The 23366-nt window shown below is 35.0% G+C and overlaps 1 long non-coding RNA gene across 2 annotated transcripts; it reads left to right on the top strand.

Moving 5' to 3' along the window:
- Positions 1–1288: 1288 nt before the first annotated feature.
- LOC141556669 (uncharacterized) lies at positions 1289–4553 on the top strand. 2 transcript variants are annotated; one of them, XR_012486591.1, is made up of 3 exons: positions 1289–1361; positions 4085–4163; positions 4264–4553. It is a non-coding gene; the product is annotated as an uncharacterized LOC141556669 (long non-coding RNA). The 2 variants fall into 2 exon arrangements; XR_012486590.1 differs by lacking the exon at positions 1289–1361 and adding an exon at positions 3717–3788.
- Positions 4554–23366: the final 18813 nt, after the last annotated feature.

Below are 23366 nucleotides of genomic sequence, written 5' to 3'. Positions count from 1 at the left end.
TTTTCTTATCAGAAAAAAATTTTACCAGAAAAAATCAGTTTCTAAGAATCAGTGAGGCTGAAATTTAAAATTTTTAAAAAGGGATATTTTGGGGTCCAATCACTTGATCAATAATTTATTAAGCAACTACTAAGTGCCAAACACAGTGTAAAGAAAGGCAGAGGCCCCAAGAAGCTTACAATCTATTGGGGGAGATAATATACAAACACATTTATATAAAGCAAGTTATAAACAAAATAAATAGAAAATAATTAAGAGGGATTTAAGAAGAGTTGGGGAAGGCTTCCAATAAAAGATAGGATTTTAGTAAAAATTTAAAGGAAGTCAGAGAGGACAGTAGTTAAGAGTGGAAAAAACAGAGCATTCCAGGTGAGGTGGACAACCAGAGAAAATGCCCAAAGTTGGAGTATCTTGCGATAGAATTCAGAGATAACAAAAATGATAAAAGATAAACATTCTAAAAAGCAGTAGATAAAATGGAAGAAGATATATGGAAATCATTTTGAAAAGTGATTAAAAACTTTTTGTAAAACTATAAGGTAGATAACTACCAGGAAGACCCAAGTTCAAATCTAGCCTTAGGCACTTATTATGAGACCAAGGACAAATCTCGTAGGCTCTTGCTACCTCAGTTTACCTACTATGAAATGAAATGGGGATAATAATAATAGCACTGACTTCCCAGGGCTGTTGTGAGGATAAGATGAATTCATATTTGAGAAGCACTTTGCAAATTACTATAACAAGGCTAGGTATTATTATTAGCTATCATTGAAGACTATAAAGTTATAGAATGTAATATGTCTCTGAAGATTCATATCTTGAATTCACATTTGAACTTGGAAAAAAAAAACTTAGTGGTTCTCAGTAATGAACACAGGGAATCCTTCCATCAGACATTTCCACAAATGATCTTTCATTGACTGACCAGAAAAGCCCATGGAATCCAAGCTCACTGTCTGACTACTGTTGAAAAGGAAGGAGGGATGTTCTATAGGCAAATACAATCATTAGTATCTACATCTAAGCTGAATTAAACAAGCATAGTTTTATTTAGTAAAATGTAAAACTAATTTCCATGAAAAAATACTAAATTTGCAGCTATATTTGAAATCAACTAAGTTAAAACTAAAACATTCTCTTATTTTATGTGACAGAATTTTTTTCTGTTTTCCATTTGGTGGTTGTTTTTGTTACACTGTTGCCTAGTATTACCAATCCCTTCATATCTTTTTCAAGCTCTTTGGCTCTCTCTCTCTGATCAGATTTTAGGTACTTCTTGTTCCACTTCTTCTGGAAGGGAAGATTGCTGACTGTTAGACCTAGAAGGAACCAATGGATCAAACCTTATTATATAACAGGTAAGGAAACTAAGACAGAATCCCCATGTAGGCCCATGCCAAATTTCAAAGACCTGGACATCCATGACCCATGTCCAAATTACTTAAAAATGCAGAGACCAAAGTCTTCTCTTTCTCCAAGGCCTAGATCCCAACCACAACATGCCAGAGAAAATTTAACTTTAACTTTCCTTGTCAAAAAAGCTTTCTTAATACTTGTTCCTCAGCAGAATGTCCCTCTTATGAATTTTTAAAATCTGAAAGTTGAATTTGAGATTTCTGTCCTGATATTCCCTTTACCTGGTTAGTGAAAAAAGCTTCTATCTCAAGTAGAAAAGACAATTTCTATTTACTCACCTCTTCCCCCAAGCCCATCATCTCCCTCCCCTCTTTCCCCAGGAGAAGGTGTGGACTAGATAACTGGTAGGGGTGGAACCCACAGCTGATTCTATCTGCCCTACCCCCAAAAAAATCCACCTTTGGCACTTGGCAGGACAAAATGGTTGCAAGTAAGAGGTAAATCCAGCTTTCTTCTACATCATACTGTGTGCAGGAGGTAATCCATCAGTATTTATTGACTTGAATGTTAAAAGATCTCTGCCCAGGAAGCTGAGATATACAGATTGGAGGTGAGAGATAAGGACAAGGATGGAGCAATTTGAGCACCAGGGCACTGTCTCCCCATGACTTTGGTTACTATGGTCAGGGTTCTGTTCTCCCTATCTCCTGTTTCTCCCTCCTTCCGTCTATCCTGCAAGGCTTCTAGTCATCTTCCAATGGCACAGTTCTGCTTTTTATCTTTAAAACTGATACTCAATTGCCCAAGAAATTAAGTTTATTATTGTTGTCAATAATAGCTAACTTTTGAAGCAGCTAGGTGATGCAGTGGGAATTATGCTGGGCCTAAAGTCGGGAAGATCAGAGTTCAAATAGCTTCTTCCTAACTGTGTAACCCTGGAAATGTCATTTAACCTCTATTTGTCTTAGTTTCCTCAGCTGTACAATGGATATAATAACAATAGCAACTATCTCACAGGATTGTTTCAAGATAATATTTGTAATAATAACTAAGTACTTAGTGCAGTGCCTGACACATAATCGTCATTATATAAATACTTATTTCCTTTCCCCTTATTTATATAGCTTTCCAAGGTTTGCAAAATGCTTTTATAAGTATTATCTTATTTGATTCTCACAACAACTTCATGATGTTTTTATTATCTTGCTTTTAGAGAGTATGATACTGAAGGGCTGAAAAAAACCTTAAGGACTTGCCTGCTGTCATGCAACTGGTCAGACTATGACACCCTGATTTAGACTTAAATCTTCCTAACATTATATCCACTGTGTCACCCAACCTCTTTTAGCTTCACACTTAAGTACCTTCACAGTGGAGTGCCACCAAGTTTTTCTTTTTCATTTCACTTTCCATGAGTTCTTTTTTTGAAGTGTGCTAGACTGGGAATGAGGGGACCTGGACTTATGTCATGTCTTGAATTTATTTTCTTGATAAAGTTATTTTGTTTCATCTATTAAATGGGCATGATCATACTTATATTACATGCACACACATTATGTGTATATATGTATGTATATAAAATGGACTTCTGGTAAGTCCCTGAACATATACCATGCTTTCTTGACTCTATTTTTTCTGTGCTTTCTACTTACTATTCTTCCCTACCCTCCCATAAATCTACTAATTGGAAAAATATTAATTTTTCACAATCTTGCTCAAATACTACACTGTGATCAGATCAATACCTTCTTCTTCCCTCCTGAAACATCCTTTCTTCAAAGGATATAAAGTGATCCCAGAATTTAATTGATCTGTTTCCCCAACAAAGTTTCTTTCTCCATCAGCCATGACATGAGGAAGACACAGGCTTCTCCTTCTTCCCCTGTAACAGAGATGCCGCTAATTAACCACCAAAGGCAGAAAATGTCCCACTTGTATGAAGTTTGGGCTCCCAAGACTTGGTGAATTTCTGAAGACTAAACACTATGTCCTTCACCATGTCCTACCCTGGTGACAAGTTATGTTCCCATATGGAGAAAAGAAAAACAAAACAGAGAAGCTAGTGCCATTAAGTCCTTGTTTCATAAGCTTACTGGGTTAGGGAAAAGTAAACCTCCCTTTTCTTAACTGTTCAAAGACTTGAGAGTGACTCATTTAATCCCGATTGAACTAGAACTAAGAGAGAGCTGGTATTATGATTAGCTCTACCCCACTTGTGTTGAAAAGTGGCCCATCCCCCATGAGCTCAAGATATTTTATACCTCCCTTTTTTACTTTCACACTGTATTTATATTAGAGGATTTAGAACAGGAACTGACAGGATAAGTCTTCATCCAAGCTCCTCATTTTACCGATGAGGACACTGGAGCATAGAACAGGAAAGTAAATTACTACTTCCAGCACTTAGCACAGCAGCTGAAACATAGCAGGTATTTAATAAATGTTTACTAATTAATTGATTTACTCAAAATCACACAAATTATAAGTATGAGCTAGGATATTAAGCTAGGTCCTCTGACTCTAAATCTAACACTTTTATAACAACTACCTCTAAAGTGATACCTATCATTGGATTATCTTAATATTTTTAATTGGGAGGACCTCTAGAGTGTTTTGTTATTACTATTGTTTAGTTGATAAGTCACATCTGACTCTGTGACTCCTTTTTCTGAATTTTCTTGGTAAAGATGCTGGACTAATTTGTCTTTTTTTTTTCTTCCTCCAGTTCATTTCATAGATGAGAAAACTGAGGCAAACAGCATGAAGTGACTTGTCCAGAGTCACACAGCTACCAAGTATCTGAGGTAAGTCTTCCTGATTGCAGTGCTGATATGCAGTTCTTGATCTACTGCACCTATCTCGCTGCCTTCTATAGAGTTTTGAGTCCAATTTCTTTATTTTCAGTTAAAGAAACTCAAGCCCAGACAGGTAAGCTGATGGTGATGACTGAAATGTGGCTCTGGATTAGCATAACTTGGATTTCATCTGGAAGATTGAATTCAGTTCTAGGTGATATAATTTAAGACATTGTAGACTTGAAGACTGTCCAGAGAAAGACAACCTTAAGGATGAAGAAGTTTGATTCTACATCACATAAGGATTGGTTGAAGAAACTGGATATAGTTTAAAGAAGAAAAGAATCAGAGGGGACATTAATTGTCTACATGTATCTAAGGAATTGACACGTTGAAGAAAGAGGCTTGAAGAAAACATTGTACATGGCAACAAGAAGATTATGTGATGATCGATTGTGGTGGATGTGACTTTTTTCAAAAATGAGGTGATTCAAGTCAATTCCAATAGACTTGTGATGGAAAGAGCCATCCACAGCCAGAGAAAGAACTATGGAGACTGAATGTGGATCAAATTATAGTATTTTCACTTTTTATTGTTTGCTTTCTTTTTGTTTTCTTTCTCATTTTTTTGATCTGATTTTTCTTGGGCAGTATGATAAATGTAGAAATGTGTATTGAAGAATTGAACATGTTTAACATATACCGGACTACTTACTGTCTAAAGATGGGGGAAGGGAAGGAAAAAAATTTAGAACACAAGGTTTTGCAAAACTATTTTTACATATATTTTGAAAACAAAAAAGCTATTATTTTTTTTAAAAGGAAGATTGTTCTGTTTGGTTAAAGAAAGTAGAACAAGGAGAAATGGATGGAAGTCATAAAAAGGCAAATTTACACCCAAAAAAATTTCCTAACAACTCTTACCTGTCCAAAAGTAGAATGAACTGCATTGAGAGGCAATAAATTCCTTCTCTTTGGAAGACTTCAAATATCAGATGAAGAGCTCTTCAGATTATGTGATAGAGGAAATTCCTTTTCTATATGGATTGGACTAGCTGGTTACTGAGGTCCTTTTTAACACTCAAATTCTTTGATTCCCTGACTGCTCAAAGTCTCACTCTATTAGAGATATGCTTCTCATTTCTAGCAAAGGAATGTGATCAGGGCAGCAAACTAGGCCCAGATTTTGAAATCAGAAAGACACTAGTTCAAATATACTATATATTTGCAATATATAGTATACTATAAGCAACTTATTAAACCTCTCTGAGCTACAGGATCCTCATCTACAAAAAAGGAATGATTTTTTCTAGTTTTTAAAATATTTTATTTATTTTAAATATTTATTCTTTTTTAAAAAAATGATCAATTCTGATGGACATGGCTTTTTTCAACAATGAGATGATTCAGGCCAGTTCAAGTGATCTTGTGATGAAGAGAGCCATCTACACCCAGAAAGAGACTGTGGGACTGAATATGGATCACAACATAGCATTTTCACTCTATTTGTTGTTGTTTGCTTCCATTTTATTTTCTTTCTCATTTTTTTCCTTTTTGATCTGATTTTTTCTTGTGCATCAAGTTAATTGTATGAATATGTATGCACATATTAGATTTAACATATATTTTTACAATGTTTAATATATATTGGATTACTTGCCATCTAGGGGAAGTAATGAGGGGAATGGGGGGGTAATTGGAACACAAGATTTTGTAAGGGTCAATGTTGAAAAATTATCCATGCATATATTTTGAAAATAAAAGGCTTTAATAAAAAAAAATACACACAAAAAGGTGAAGCAAAAATAAGTGTGTTAAGATAATAGAGTATGTATGATTGATTGTATTCAGGATGCTGAATAGATAAACAAGATATCTAATGATTTAAGCTATCTACTTAGAATACTACAAAACATTCCCTAGACAAGTAGCAAAAGGTCCTGGTTATAAGATATAGGAAAGGTCAAACAAGACTATTTAAACTGAGATAAAAAATTCACCATAGTATAAAGCAGCAAGGTTAATTGTTTTTATAGATTATCCCAAGCAATTTATCATTCAGGAATCAGATGACTATATAAAAGTGTTGTACACTTTTCAAATCAAAGTATCTGCATCCTGAACTTTTAATGTTGAGCTATTTGGAGCCTTATATGCAAAAAGCAAAGGATATAAAGTAAAAGTATAGATATATTGTATTCTAGGTTCATTTTTACTCTCACTGATCTCTTTGTGATGGTGACAAAAATGAATAAAAACCTCTATTTTATTTGAAAAAAAATTTTTGAGGTCCAAAATCTCTCTCACCACACTATCCCCACCCATTGTGAAATATAATATCCATTACATATGTAAAGTCATGTAAAACACATTTCCATTTTATGCATGCTGTAAAAATAATTTTTTAAAAACAAGATACTAAAATAAAAAAAAGTACGCTTCAAACTACATTCAGAATTCATCAGCCCTCTCTTTGGAGGGAGATAGCATTTTTCATCATAGGCCCTTTGGAATTGTCTTAGCTCATTGTATTGATCAGAGTAGCTAAGTCTTTAACAGTTGATTTATTGCTATAGTATTGCTGTACTGTTACAGTATTACTATATGCAATGTTCTACTGGTTCGGCTCATTTCACTTTGCATCAGCTCATATAAGTCTTCTCAAGTGTTTCTGAAATCATTCTGGTCATAATAATATTTAAACATAATCATATACTACAAATTTAATTATTTTCCAATTAATGAACGTACCCCTCAATTTCTAATTCTTTGCTACCACTAAGAGCAGCCATAAATATTTCTGTATACCTAGTTCTCTTCATCACTGAACAATTGGAACTGGTTTGGATCATCTCATTGTTGAAGAGAGCCACTTCCATCAGAATTGATCATCATACAGTATTGTTGTTGAAGTGTATAATGATCTCCTGGTTCTACTCATTTCACTCAGCATCAATTCATGTAAGTCTCTCCAAGACTTTCTGAAATCATCCTGTTGGTCATTTCTTACAGAACAATAATATTCCATAATATTCATATACCACAATTTACCCAACCATTCTCCAATTGATGGGCATCCACTCAGTTTTCAGTTCCTTGCCACTATAAAAAAAGCTGCCACAAACATTTTTGCACATGTGGGTCCCTTTCCCTCTTTTAAGATCTCTTTGGGATATAAGCTCAGTAGTAATACTGCTGGATCAAAGGATAATTTTTTGAGCATAGTTGACATGGACAGTTTCAAAGGAAACTGGAAAGATCTTTATAAACTGATACAGAATGAATAACAATGGTAGAATGAATAACAATTTATGCAATAACAATGTTACAACTTCCAAAGACTTTAGAACAATCAACACAATGATATACCACAAATTCAAAAGAATAAAGATTAATATGCAACTCATCTGCTTACAGAGAGGCAATGGATTCAGTTTGTAAAAGAGACAGATAACTTTGGATATGGCTATTATGGAAATTTTTTTTTTTTGCTAGATTGTAGATATATTTTAAGGTATTTGTTTTTCTGTTTTTGTTTTTTATCAATTTAATTTGGGCAAAGGTAGTGGGAAAGAGATTTCATTTTTAAAATACTTGCTACTTGGAAATATTAAAAAATTTAAAATTAAAAAAACTCTCCTAGACCACTACATTTAGCCCAATTCTCTAATTTTAAAGATGAGGAAATTGAAACCAGAAGTTAAATGCCTTATCCAAGGTCTCCCATAGGTAGTAAGTAGCAAAAAACAGAATTTGAAACCACTGTTCTCTGGCTCTAGGCCCTGGGTTATTTCCATTGTACAGAATGCTTCACTAAGGGAGTGCCACTTGAGCTGATTCTTGACAGGAAAAGGAGATTTTTGTAAAGCAGAAATAAGAAAGATATACATTTTGGGCTTGGAGAGGGAGCCTATGAACCTCAGGGAGGGGGGAAATGGATGGAATTTGGAGAACAAACTGTTACACCAGTTAGCTTGGAACATAGAGTTTCTGGTAATTGGAAAGATAATTTGGAACCAGATTGTGGAATGACTGAAATGCCAGACTAAGGAATTTATCTTATCCTATAGGCCACAGGGAGCCAGAAAGCAGTAGAATGATGTCGTCAACACTATGCATTAGAAATATTGTTTTGGCAGTGGTGAGGATAGATTGAATATGAGAGACAGAGCAGGAACACCAATTTGGAAGTTGTTATAATAGTCTAAAAGAAAAAGGGAGGAAGAGACTGAGTACAGCACAGGGGATATGAAACATTGGACTTAAAAGCAAAAGCAGTAGACTTGGGTTTGTATCATTCACTTAAAATCTCAGAACTTCATTTTCCTCATCAACAAAGTGAGAAAGATAATACTTTCGCAATCAACCCTACCAGATTGTGAAGAACATAATTTGTAAACTTTAAAGTGTTACATAAATAAGAGTTATGGAAGGGAATGGAATCAAGATCACACATGGAAAGATTAGTCTTGGCAAACAGAAAGGTCTCTTCTGAATTTGGAGCAAAGAAAAAGAAAAAAAAAAAATTTGAAGTAAGAGTAGGTGGAAATGCAGAGCCATAAACATTGAGATTCCTGATAAATGATGGGAGAGAAGGGGGTGGAGATATTATGTGACTTCCCTGAGAGCCCCCCCTAGAACAAATCAGTCCTTTTATTTCTTCTAGATTCTCTGTCCCTCACCCTCTAAAAAGTATTTTAAATCCTTTTTCAAACTTTCTAGTCATTCCTCAAATCCCAGTCCTCTCACTGAGGGCCTTGCCTCGTACTTTGCTGTGAAATTTCAGACCATTTTCTCGTGCATTTCTCTTGATCTCAAAAATGGACCTTTTTCTTGCCAAGGGCAGTCTTTGTACATAGAGTTTTAAATAATACTTTTATTTATTTGCTGAGGTAATTAGGGTTGTGACTTATCTAGGATCACATAACTAGGAAGTATTAAGAGTTTAACCTCACATTTGAACTCAGCACCTCTTTAGGGCCAGCACTCTATCTACTGTGTCATCTATCTTCCCCTACAAGTACTTTTGATCTCATCTTCTCCTAGGAGACAGTCTTCTTAGTCATCCCTTTCCTAATGTTCAACCTCTCCCTGACTACTGGTTCCTTCTTTGATGGTTGCTCTCACTTATATGAACTGATGCTAAATGAAATGAGCAGAACCAGGAAATCATTGTACACAAGCAACAAGATTATACTAAGATCAATTCTGATGGACATGGCTGTTTTCAACAAGGAGATAATTCAGGCCAGTTCCAATGATCTTGTGATGAAGAAGGCTCTTTGCACCCAGAGAGAGGACTGTGGGAACTGAGGGTGATCACAACATAGCATTTCACTCTTTTTGTTGTGGTTTGCTTGAATTTACTCTAGCATTTTTTATCTGATTTTTCTTGTGCAACAAGATAATTGTATAAATATGTATGCCTATTTTGGATTTAACATATATTTTTACCATGTTTAACATATGTTGGATTACATACCATCCAGGGGAGGAGATAAGAGAAAGAGGAAGGGAAAAATTGGAGCACAAGGTTTTTTTGGTTTTTTTTTTGTTTTTTTTTTTTTTAACGGTTAACAATTTATTTTTATTTTTTTTTTATTCATTTTTCCAAATTATCCCCTCCCTCCCTCTACTCCCTCCCCCCGATGGCAGGTAATCCCATACATTTTACATGGAGCACAAGGTTTTTCAAGGGTCAATGTTGAAAAAATTATCCTTGTGTATATTTTGAAAATAAAAAGCTTCAATAAAAAAAGATAAAAATAGCTCTAACTCCCTTAAAAGTCCTCACTAGACCATTAAAATCTTCTCAAACTATTGTTCTATATGTCTCCTCTCTTTCCCAGGCAAATTTCTAGAAAAAAAGCCAATTATTCTCATTGCTTCCACTTCCCTTCCTCTCAACCTCTCAACCCTTTGCACTCTGACTTCTAACCTCATCACTGAATTGAAACTACTAGTTACTATCTCTCTTTTTACTAGTTATCTATTCATCTCCTTTAATTAGCAATCATCAAGTTTCTGATAAATCTTATTGACTATAATACTGCTAATGAGCAAAGTTCCAATCATCTCTTATTTGCCAAATTTGAGGATTTTTCTCAGTTCTCATCCTCCTTGACCTTTGTTTTATTTTTCACTAATGACCATCCTCGGCTTCTCCCCGGATTTTCATAACATTAACATTTCGTAACACATAACATTTCTTCTGGTTTTCTTCTCCTTTGCCTTCTCATTTCAATTCTTTCCTCTGGCCTTCTTCTCCTGAAACTCATCTGGGTTGTTTCTATCGATATCATTTCCCCTAAGTATGGATCTTCTCTCAATGTTCTGTCCCAATCCCTCTTATTTTCTCTCCCCAGACTTTCTCTTGTTGACTTTTGCTGGATCATCCTTCAGAAAACTTCCTTTAACCTCAGATGTCCCTCAGGGTTCTATCCTGGGCCCCCTTTTCTTCTCCCTCTATACAACTTCACTTGGTGATCTCTTCAATTCCCATGGACTTAATACTATATTTGTGCTGATGACTCTCAAATCTACATACTTTACCCCATACTCTGCTGACCTGTAATCTTACATCTCCAGTGGTCTTTCAGAAATTTCAATTTTGGGGCAACTTGGTGGTACAATGAATAGAGCACCAACCCTGAAGTCAGGAGGACCTGAGTTCAAATTTGGTTTTAGACAGTTAACACTTCTTAGCTGTGTGACCCTGGACAAGTCACCTAACCCCAATTGCCTCAGCCAAAGAAAGAAAGAAAGAAAGAAAGAAAGAAAGAAAGAAAGAAAGAAAGAAAGAAAGAAAGAAAGAAAAGAAAAGAAAAGAAAAGAAAAGAAAAGAAAAGAAAAGAAAAGAAAAGAAAAGAAAAGAAAAGAAAAGAAAAGAAAAAAGAAAAGAAAAGAAAAGAAAAGAAAAGAAAAGAAAAAGAAAAAGAAAAAGAAAAAGAAAAAGAAAGAAATTTCAAACTAGGTATCTAGTACAATATATGTCCAAAACAGAACTCATTATCTCCCCCCAATCCCTGCCCATCTCTCTCCCTTCTATATTGCTATAGAAGACAACATCATTCTCCCAATTTCCTAGCAATCTAGGAGTCATCCTGGATTCCTCACTATCTCTCACTCTCCATATTAAATCTGTTGCCAATTTCACGTTTGCAATATCTCTCCTATATTTCTTTCCTCTAACATCGCTACCAATCTAATAAAGCCCCTAATCACTTCACATCTTGATTATTGCAATAGCCTGCAGAGTCTGCCTGCCTGAACTTTATTCCTAGGCACCCTCCATCCAGCTATTAAAGTGATTTTCCTAAACTACAAGTCCAATTATGTCATTTCCCTCCTACCCCCTGCTCTCCATTCCCTAGCCCCCAGCCCTCCTTATTCAATACATTCCAGTGACTTCCTATTGCCAGCGGGATAAAAAATAAAATGTTCTTTTTGACATTCAAGGTCCTTTACAACTAGCCTCTTTCTACCTTTCCAGTATTCTTGTACCTTAAATCCCAAAACATATTCTTTGATACAGTAACACTAGCCATAACTGCTCCATAAATAAAATATTCCATTTCTCTGTTCTAAGAGTTTTCTTTGGCTGTCCCTCAGATCTGAAAAGTTCTCTCCTCCATTACAACTATTGACCTCCCTGGTTTCCTTTAAGTCCCAACTAAAATTACACCTTCTACAGGAAGCCCTCCCCAATTCCCCTTAATTCCAGTGTTTTCACTCTATTATTTCAATCTTCTCCATTAGATTGTAAACTCCTTGAAGGTAGGGACTGTTTTTTCCCTCCTTCTTTTAGAACCATGGCTGGCACATAGTAGGTACTTAATAAATGTTAATAAAATACAATGATCAATTCTGATGGATGTGACTCTTTCCTTCAATGATATGATTGAGGCCAGTTCCAGTGATCTTGTGATGAAGAGCCATCTACATCCAGAGAGAGGTCTGCAGGAACTGAGTGTTTATCACAATATAGCATTTTCACTCTTTTTTGTTGTTGTTGTTGTTTGCTTGCATTTTATTTTCTTTCTGATTTTTTTCCTATTTGATTTGATTTTTCTTGTGCAGCAAGATAATTGTATAAATATGTATGCATATATTGGATTTAACATATTTTGGATTATTTTCTAGGGGAGGGGAGGGAGGTAGGAGGAGAAAATTTGGAACACAAGGTTTTGTAAAGGTCAATGTTGAAAAATTATCCATGCATATGTTTTGAAAATAAAAATTTTAATAAAAGATTAATTAATTTAATGAATGCGTGAATGTAATCGGCTAATGACCTCATCAGTTCTCTATATAGACGACTCACACAACTATCCTTTCAGCCCTTCTTTCTCTGCCGAGCCTCATTCTCCATATTACCAAATAACTGCTGGACATGTCAAACTATATATCCCACAGACATCTCAAACTCAAGGTTTCTAAAATAGGCCTTATTCTTTCCCAAAAAAACTATCTTCAAACTTTCCTATTTCTTTTGAAATTACTATCATTCTTCTAGTTTCACACCTTAGCATAATCCTTGACTCCTTATTTACTTTCACCCCTCATATCAGATCAGTTACCAACAACATTTCTCGCCTCAGATTCCTTCTCTCTACTTCCACAATCAACAACTTAGTTCAGGCCTTTGTTATCTCTCTCTTTTTTAAAAATTCATTCATTCATTTTTAATACACATTGTTTTATGAATCATGTGGGAGACAAAAATCAGAACAAAAGGGAAAAACCATGGGAGGAAAAAAAAAAACAAAACAGAAAAAAGAAGTAAACATAGCTCGTGTTGATTTACATTCAATCTCCATAGTTCTTTTTTCTGGATGAAGATGGCATTTTCTAACCAAAGTCTTTTGGGATCGCCTTGGGCCTTTGTTATCTCTTGAATAACCAGAGTTTCTTAAACTTTTTTCACTCATGACCCCTTTTCACCCATGAAATTTTTATAGAACCCCGGTTATATAGATATCTAAAATAGGTATACAAAGCAAACATTTATTGATAATAAATCATTATTTCAATTATGTATTCCCATATGGGGTTGCAAACCGCAGTTTAAGAAGCTTTGGTCTAGAATGCTATAATAGCTTATTATTTCATTGCTTTAAGCCTCTCCTGTCGGCAACTACTTCTCCTATACACAGCAAATATGATTTTACTTAATCAAAGAGCTAACCATGTCACTGTCTCCAATCAAAAAGCTCCACTGGCTCCCTAGGGCTCCTAGGGTAAAATATACTTTATTCTTCTGTTTAACTTTTAAAATCCTCACACCCTAGCTCTCAACTTATTTTTTTAATTCAATTTTATTTTACTTTTAGTTCCATTTTCAGTTTTCAATTTATCCTGTGAATGTGAATGGAATGAATATCCTCATAAAACGGAAGTGGACAGCAGAGTGGATCAGAAGCCAGAATCCTACAATATGTTGTTTACAAGAAACTTATTTAAAGCAGGGAGATACATACAGAGTGAAGGTAGCTGGAACAGAATATATTATGCTTCAGATGTGGGGAAAAAAAGCAGGGGTCGCCATCCTTATCTCAGATCAAGTAAAAGCCAAGATAGATTTAATTAAAAGAGATAAGGAAGGAAATTACATATCAATACTAAACATATGCACCAAGTGGTATAGCATAGAAATTCCTAGAGGAGAAGTTGAGAGATGCAAGAAGAAATAGAATACTATTTCTTTCATATACTATGCTATACTAGTGGGGCAACTCAACTTTCCACTCTCAGAACTAGATAAATCAAACCACAAATTTAAATAAAAAAGAATAAAGGAAGTAAACAAAATGTTAGAAAAGCTAGGTAGGAGAAAATTGAATGGAGACAGAAAGGAGTTTACTTTTTTCTCAGTGGTTCATGAAATTTATACAAAAATTGACCATGTGTTAGGGCATAAAAACCTCAAAATCAAATGCAGAAAGGCAAAAATAGTACATGCACTTTTTTCAGATATGCAATAGACATATATAGCATTTTTCATCATGGATCCTTTGGAATTGTGATGGCTCATTGTATTGATCAGAGTTACTAAGCCTTTCACAATTGATTATCTTAATATTGTTACTATGTGAATTATTCTCCTAGTTCTGCTCACTTCACTTTGCATCAATTCATATAAAACCATCTCCATTCACCACTTTCCATAGTTCATTCATATCCCATATGACATAATGGAATATTCCTCGATTGATGAGCATTCCTTCAGTTTCCAATTTTTTGTCACCACAAAAATTCTTTGATGTCTTTGGTGTAACATTCCTGGGTCAAAGGGATGGAAGTTTTATAGCTTTTAGAACATAGTTCCAAATTATTTTCCTGAATGATTGGACTAGTTTACAATTCAACCAATAATGCATTTAGTGTACCTATTTTCCTACTTCCTCTTCACCATTTGTTATTTCCCTTTTCTATCAATCAAGTAAGACCTCAGAGCCCCAACTAACTTTTAAGTTTTCCTTTCCCTTACTCTACAATGCAGTTGAACTGGTCTTCTCTGTTTTCCTCATCTATGGTATTCCATCTCCCATATCTTTGAACTGGTCATCCCTTATTCCTGAAAGGCATTTCCTCCTTACTTCTACCTCCTAGAATAACTTTATTCCTTCAAGACTCTGCTCAAGCATCACCTTTTCTACAAAGCTTTTTCTGTTCTCCCCAAATGACTAGTTACCTTTCTAATTACCTTGTATTTTTTTTTAATCTGGTATTAAATCTGTGTTTACTTACATATGTATGTCATCTCCCCAACATAATATAAGCTCCTTAACAGTAGGAATAGTTTTATTTTTTTTTTTGTATTTGTACCCTTAGTGCCTAGGATACAATAGATGCTTAATAAATGTATGTTGATTGACTGAGTGATGCAGATAAAAGATTAAAGAAAGGTTTAGAACAATCACTATGCAGAGTATAATAAGCAGTCAATCAGTGATTAGCAAAAAAGATTTCTGGTATTTGTGAGTGAGATTAGATAAGAATTTGTAGTGGACACAGGTTAAACCTGTTCATGACTCCAGAAACATTCCTTGACTCAGCAGAGTAGGAGAGGAAAAGTCAAATAGTGCAGTAACCCAGGGTTGAAGATCAGTAATGTTAAACAATGAAGGGATAAGATAGCAAGGGATTAAAGGATGTAGAACAATGACTTCTTGAATTGGTGAACTATTGGATGGATAAACACTCTGGTGATGGGAGAAAAGACAGATCAGAACAGGTCTAATGGACTGGAGCTAACAAGAGGATTATGGTGAAAATTAAGAGCAGGTTCAGAAAAAGTATGGAAGTGGAAGAGGTAGGTAGAAGGATAAGAGATAATTATTAGAGAGGGGAATTTCAGAGCTCAAAACCTTAGAGATGGAACAATTTCAAATGATGAGCAGGTTTAAGCTATGACTACATCTGTGGGTTAGAATGGAGATATAGTCAGAAGAATTTAAGAAATCAATTAAGTGGGATATTGAGGCATTAGACAAATTATCAACATGAATACTATATTTTTCAATGATAAAGGCAGGGTTTGAAAGAAGAATATGACAACTAAAAATTAGGTGGTGAATTCATTGAGCAGGAAGGGAGAGTTGCCTATAAGTTGGTAAATGGCATCAACAAGGATCTGGGAATAATTATATAATAATTCAAGCAGAAGAGCAAGGAGTAAGTCCCAGGCCTGTGAATATGTCATGTCTATAGGCAGGAAGAGAGTAAGAAGAGTAGACAAAATTGGAGGGGATGGTTTCTCCTAGCAGATTTTAGCTAAACCTGTAGACGACAGAAATATTATAAGAGGAAAAAAATCAGGATAATAAATGTCTCATTAAACAAAAGAACAGATTCTAAAATAGGGATTTTTAATTAGGAGATCTGTGAATTTTTAAATAATTTTCATAAGTTCATTTCAATATTATTGATTTTCTTTGTTATTCTATTTTGTATAGTTAAAAAAAATCCTGAGAAAAAAAATTGATATGCTTCATTATTGTGTCAAAAAGGTCCATGACACATAAAAAAGATTAAGAACTTCTGTCCCAGAGAAAGTGGGGAGAGGAGGTTCAGTCTTGGGAAGGAGCAAGCATGAATTGGATTGATGGGACAGAGGGAATATTAAGTCTTCAGAAAATTATAAGCTAAAGGTGTTAGTCTGGAATCTGTAGAGCCCTGGAGGCAAAGGGTCGTGTGTGCGTGTGTGTGGTGTGTGTGTGCGTGTGTGTGTGTCTGTAGAGATATAAATAGAGATAGATAGGTAGATAGATGATAGATAGATAGATAGATAGATAGATAGATAGATAGATAGATAGATAGATAGATGGATAGATAGATAGATAGATAGATGATAAATAGATTTCATGGGGCTTGTGAATTTGAATGGTGCAGTAGTCCTTTTGTAGTCCTATATTTTTTATACATTTAAAAACATTATTCTGAGAAGGGTCCACAGTTTTTACCAAACCGGAGCAGAGTTAAGAAACTCTGTTATGGACTAATAAATTAAGGCAACCCCAAAGTTCTCATTAGAATGTTGATGTGGTATGGGATTGCCTGTCATCTAGGGGAGGGGGTAGAGAGAGGGAGGGGAAAATTTGGAAAAGAAGTGAGTACAAGGGATAATGTTGTAAAAAAAAAAAAATTACCCAAAGATGCACTGAAAAAATCCATGAGCTGCACAGCAGTCTCTGAACCTCCATGAAGATTTGGAATAGAGAGGTGTTAAGACAGCAAAAATAACTAATTCCAATGTATAACTTTCCACATATTATGATTTTCCACAATTGCACTTTTTATTCTGAAATACAATATGTCTGACTCTCATTTACTATGATGAACATAAAGGGAGATTAAATGATCACTTGTTAGAGGTCTTGTAAATAGAAAATCTGCTCAGGTATGGACGGCTATTAAATATTCTTTGAGGTTTTTTTCCAACTTCTGAGAGTCTAGTAGCTACTCTCAATTATCTACATGACCTGGCACTAATATGATGTACCCACTTCCAAGTAAATTAGTTTTATTTGGTGGTTAAAAAAAAAAAAGAATGTTGATGTGATAGGGCTTCTCCAACATCATCTCCCTACCTAGAGCTAGTTCCCTTGACTAAGGTGGCAAGAGAAAAGGTGGGATAGCTAGGTTCAGACACCTGTGCAGTCCTGAATGCAATCAATTATTCTTTCCACGATATTCTTACATCAATTTGTGCCACTCCCAGAGGCTCATGTTGTGTTATGATCCATAGAGTCATGAAGAATCAGACACTACTGAAAAACAACAAAGGACAAATTTCCTTTATATACATATGTATATATGTATATATATATTACATATGTATATATATATATACATATATATATAAATTTCTTTATATAAATTCCAAATTAGGGAAGGATTGATGGACCAAATTTAACTTGTAGACAGCTTTAAAGAATGGTGAGGAAGCTAGGAATTAGGAAGTCCTGGGTTCAGGTATTGCCTCTTGCACATATGGCTATGTGACCTTGGGCAAGTAATCAATCTCTCATATGCTTTAGGCAACTTTTGAAAAATATACATTGCAGAGCAGGTTTCAATCTGCACTGATAGAGGGAATTTCTTTATTGGAAATTCCCTGCACCTGGCACAGGGAATCACAGGTTCTATCAAATCACAGGTTCAACTAAGACGCCAAGTACCTTAATGGAACCAATTTTCTCTTATTGCAACTTATGTAAAAAATATCACTTCAAAAAAGAAAGAGAACAAAGGTAGCAGAAAGCAGTTACTCTTCTAATGGATCCCTGTTGTAAAGACCAATATTCTTTCCATAATATAATGGACTTGACAAGGAAAGGATACATCTTCCCATAATGCCTCTGGCCCAGATGTTAATTAAAGGAGAGCAGAAGCTCACTTTGCCATGACGCATAGGAACCAGGTGCAGGTGCTGATGAGATGAAAGCAGAGATTGTGAGTCTGTAGAAGCCAGGGGCATAGAGATAGGAGAGAAGCATCTAAGGTTATAGCAGTGATTATCTGCTATGGCATCAGGGAAGGCTAGTAGAACCAGCACTGAGAGGACACAGGGGTAGCATGTGGTATCTGGATCATGAGGGCCAAGACATGTAGTCTTTGAGATGGGACATAGCAGCTATATTCAGCAAAGTTCTCCATCTCTACCCCATATGCTGAGACTTTCCCTATTAATATTTTAAGTAAGCAGAGATGGAAATAGAAATTTATCCTTTCCAGGGACTATAAAGGAAAAAAAGCACAATTCCTTGCTAATTATGGTTTAAAGAGAAATCACCTTTTGTTCTTTACATGTTAATAATAAATATGCTTTATATTCCAGTGTTGATTTGTAAATGGTTTCTTTCAGATTATTAATCTAGGTGATAACCCTAGATAGGGATCAGAAACAAGTCTATTCCTAGATTTAAGAATGTTCCTAAGTTTATGTCATTGAGAGCAAAATTTGAGCCATGTCAAAGTTATTAAAGAGCATCAATCAGCATTTATTAAGCACTTACTATACGCCAAAGAAACACTATATGCCAAGCAAAAACAGCCTGAGTTTACATTTTTACAGGGGAGACAATATGTACACGAATATACAATACAGGTGGGAAATGGAGGCGATGACGCCTTCCTCTACCTGACTCTCAGGAGTTACAAGCTTCCCACTGAAAGGGAAGAACAGAAGAGATGTGAGTCAATCCTTTTTTATACATCTACTGAATGGTCAGATCCTCCAACTCAGCAAATACTCATCATCAACTCGTATGAAGTTTGAGTTATACATGTCTGGAAACTAGTCTCAAAATTTCCATGCAATTGACCAGAATGAGGAAAGGCAGTGTAAAGCATCCTCCATAGGATGACCTGTTTCCTACATAAGAATATGTTAGGTAGTACTTCTTTCTGATTTGGACTTTATTTTAAAAATAAAAAGTGGTAGAAACAGGGACAGCTGTGAAAGAAACACTGAAAAAAATGACCACAAAGAAATATATTCAGAGTAAAGGTGGCCAAAGCATAATTGTTTCCAAACATCTAATTTGTATACAACCGATATAAAGGCTTTGAGGATTATAGCTACCAAACACTGAGACCTAAAACTGTTATGATAATTAGGAGACAATTATACATGTAGGGTTTGGCTTAAGGAAATGGAGATTTTTATTTCTCACCATGTAATAGAGGTGAGTTATTTCATATAAGAAACCTTGCTGGATAAGTTGGATAAGAACTCCAACTGGGTTATACCATTCCTTAAACTTGTGAATGGGAAGAATTCACAAAAGTAAGACTAAGAAAAATCTTTGATTGGTTATGGGAATAGTTCTCAGAGACTACATTGCCACTTGATTCTTTTGAGCATAAACTAGACCAAGGCTTTGCATTGCCATCTGTTGCTTAGAAAAGTAGACTGGAGAAAGACAGCCTTTTGTCTTTGATTTTTCCTGTACTACTATCCACTGCCCTGGAATATGGAAATCCAAATATGGAACCCAAAGAAGTAGTTCTAAAGAAGTTCTGCATATTCCAAACTTGGGGTTTCTGCTTTTGCTGAAAAGATTTGAAATTACTTTGGTAGCCCAAAAAAGCAGCCCTCAGGAGAAAAGAAATATCCAGAAAAGTGATCCAAGAATAGTAGCAATAAAGGAGCAGCTTTGAGTACCAATACATTGTTGTGCAGATTGTTACTGAAGGGCATAAATCACATTAACATTAAGTTGAGCAGATTTGTGTGTTGTTCCAGACATATATTCTCTCTATTCATGTGAATCTTTCTTATGGTTCTGTAAACTTATGCTAACTCTTTCCCATGGATACCACATGCATTGATGAGAATTGTTTCTGGCTTATGGATATAATATTATGTTAAAAATTTACCTTTTTAATAAATATTTCTGATTAAAGGTTAATGGATGATTTAGCTTTTTTTAATTAAAGCTTTTTATTTAGAAAACACATGTATGAGTAATTTTTTCACCAATGACCCTTGCAAAACCTTTTGTTCCAAATTTTCCCCTCCTTCCCCCCATCCCCTCCCCTCCAATACATGTTAAATATGTTAAAATACATGTTAATCCAATATATGTGTACATATTTATACAGTTATCTTGAGGCAAAAAAAATCAGATCAAAAAATAAAAAAAGAAAAAAAGAAAACTGAGAAAGAAAACAAAATGCAGACAAATAACAACAGAGAGTGAGAATGCTATGTTGTGGTCCACACTCTGTTCCCATGGTTCTCTCTGGGTGTAGATGACTCTCTTTATTACTGAACAAGTGGAATTAGTCTGAATCATCTCATTGTTGAAGAGAGCCATGTTTATCAGAATTGACTGTCATATGGTTGTCTTATTGCTGTGTATAATAATGTCCTGGTTCTGCTCATTTCACTTAGCATCAGTTCATACAGGTCTCTCCAAGCCTCTCTGAAATCATCATGTTGGTCATTTCTTACAGAACAATAATATTCCATAACATTCATATACCACAATTTATTCAGCCATTCTCCAATTGATGGGCATCAACTCAATTTCCAGTTTCTTGCCACTACAAAGAAGGCTGCCACAAACTCTTTTGCACATGTGGGTCCCTTTCCCTCCTTTAAGATCTCTTTGAGATATAATCCTAGGAGAAACTCTACTGGATCAAAGGGTATGCACGGTTTGGTAATTTTTTTGAACATAGTTCCAAATTGCTCTCCAGAATGGTTGAATCTGTTCATAGTTCCACCAACAATGTATCAGTGTCCCAGTTTTCCCAAATCCCCTCCAACATATTGGTCATTATCATCTTAGCCAATCTGACAGGTATGTAGTGGTATCTCAGAGTTGTCTTAATTTGCATTTTTCTGATCAATAATGATTTGGAGCATCTTTTTATTTGACTAAAGATAGTTTCAATTTCTTCATCTGAATATTGTTTGTTCACATCCTTTGACCATTTATCATTTGGAGAATGGCTTGAACTATTACAAATTTGAGTCAATTCTCTTTATATTTTAGAAATGAGGCCTTTAGCAGAACCTTTGAATGTAAAAATGTTTTCCCAGTTTATTGCTTCCCTTCTAATCTCGTCTGCATTCGTTTTTTTTTGTACAAAAACTTTTTAACAATACAATCAAAATTATCTATTTTGTGATCAATAATGATCTCTAGTTCTTCTTTGGTCACAAATTCCTTCCTCCTCCACAGATCTGAGAGGTAAATTATCCTATATTCTTCTAATTTGTTTATAATATCATTATTTATGTCTAGATCATGAACCAACCCATCTTGGTATATGGTGTCAGGTATGGGTCTATGCCTAGTTTCTGCCATACTAGTTTCCAATTTTCCCAACAGCTTTTCTCAAATAGTGAATTCTTATTCTAAAAGCTGGAATCTTTGGGTTTGTCAAATACTAGATTGCTATAGTCATTGACTATTTTGTTCTGTGAACCCAACCTATTCCACTAGATTAACTTCTCTATTTCTTAGCCAGTACCAAATGGTTTTGATGACTGCTACTTTATAATATAGTTTTAGATCTGGTACAGCTAGGCCACCTTCATTTGCTTTTCTCTTAATTCTTTTGAAATTCTTGACCTTTTATTCTTCCAGATGAATTTTGTTATTTTTTCTAGATCAGTAAAATAGTTTCTTGGGAGTTTGATTGGTATTGCACTAAAAAATAGATTAGTTTAGGTAGTATTTTCATCTTTATTATATTCACTCAACCTATCCAGAGCACTTGATATTGTTCCAATTGCTTAGATCTGACTTTACTTGTGTGGAAAGTGTTTTGTAGTTTTGTTCAGATAGTTCCTGACTTTTGATAGTATCAAATATTTGGGAATCTATGGCAGATTCCCAAATATTTGATACTATCAAAAGTTATTTTAAATGGAATTTCTCTTTGTATCTCTTGCTGTTGGATTTTTTTAGTGATGTATAAAAATATTGATGATTTATATGGATTTATTTTGTAACCTGCAACTTTGCTAAAATTGTGGATTATTTCTAATAGTTTTTTAGTTGATCTGCTGTGGTTCTCTAAGTATACCATCATATCATCTGCAAAGAGGGATAATCATTATTAATCAGAGAAACGCAAATTAAGACAACTCTGAGATACAACTACACACCTGTCAGATTGGCTAGAAGAACAGGGAAAGATAATGATGAATGTTGCAGAGGATGTGAGAAAACTGGGACACTGATACATTGTTGGTGGAACTATGAACAGATTCAACCATTCTGGAGAGCAATTTGGAACTATGTTCAAAAAAATTACCAAATCGTGCATACTCTTTGATCCAGTAGAGTTTCTCCTAGGTTTATATCCCAAAGAGATCTTAAAGGAGGGAAAGGGACCCACATGTGCAAAAGAGTTTGTGGTAGCCCTCTTTGTAGTGGCAAGAAACTGGAAATTGAGTTGATGCCCATCAATTGGAGAATGGCTGAATAAATTGTGGTATATGAATGTTATGGAATATAATTTTCTGTAGGAAATGACCAACATGATGATTTCAGAGAGGCCTGGAGAGACATAAACTGATGCTGAGTGAAATGAGCAGGACCAGGAGATCACAGTATACTTCAACAACAATACTATATGATGATCAATTCTGATGGATGTGGCCATTTTCAACAATGAGATGAACCAAATCATTCCAATTGAGCAGTAATAAACCGAACCAGCTACACGCAGCAAAAGAACTTTGAGAGATGACTATGAACCACTACATGGAATTCCCAGTCCCTGTTTTTGTCCGCCTGCACTTTTTATTTCCTTCACAGGCTAATTGTACACTATTTAAAAGTCAGAATCTTTTTGTACAGCAAAACAACTGTTTGGACATGTATACATATGTTGTATTTAATTTATACTTTAACATATGTATTGGTCAACCTGCCATCTGGGGGCGGGGGGGGGGGGAGAAGGAGGAGAAAAATTAGAATAAAAGGTTGGGCAATTGTCAATGTTGTAAAATTACCCATGCATGTATTTGGTAAATAAAAACTATTTTTTAAAATTGTTGATTTCAGCTTACTTGAATAACAAAGAGCCAAAGACAAGCCAAAATCAAATGTTCCCAGATTTATTTCAGTGGAGGCAACCATGATCCATCTTGAGTTTATTAGAGAGAGGATTCCTCTATACTCACGTGAATGCAATTTAATTGACAAGAGTAGACAGACCTAGGCATAGCACTTTAAAGTCAGT

Source organism: Sminthopsis crassicaudata, chromosome 2 (assembly GCF_048593235.1).
Source record: "Sminthopsis crassicaudata isolate SCR6 chromosome 2, ASM4859323v1, whole genome shotgun sequence".
In the NCBI taxonomy this organism is placed as follows: domain Eukaryota; kingdom Metazoa; phylum Chordata; class Mammalia; order Dasyuromorphia; family Dasyuridae; genus Sminthopsis; species Sminthopsis crassicaudata.
The sequence above is the reverse complement of the archived record's forward strand: the minus strand, read 5'-3'. Positions and strand labels throughout refer to the sequence as shown.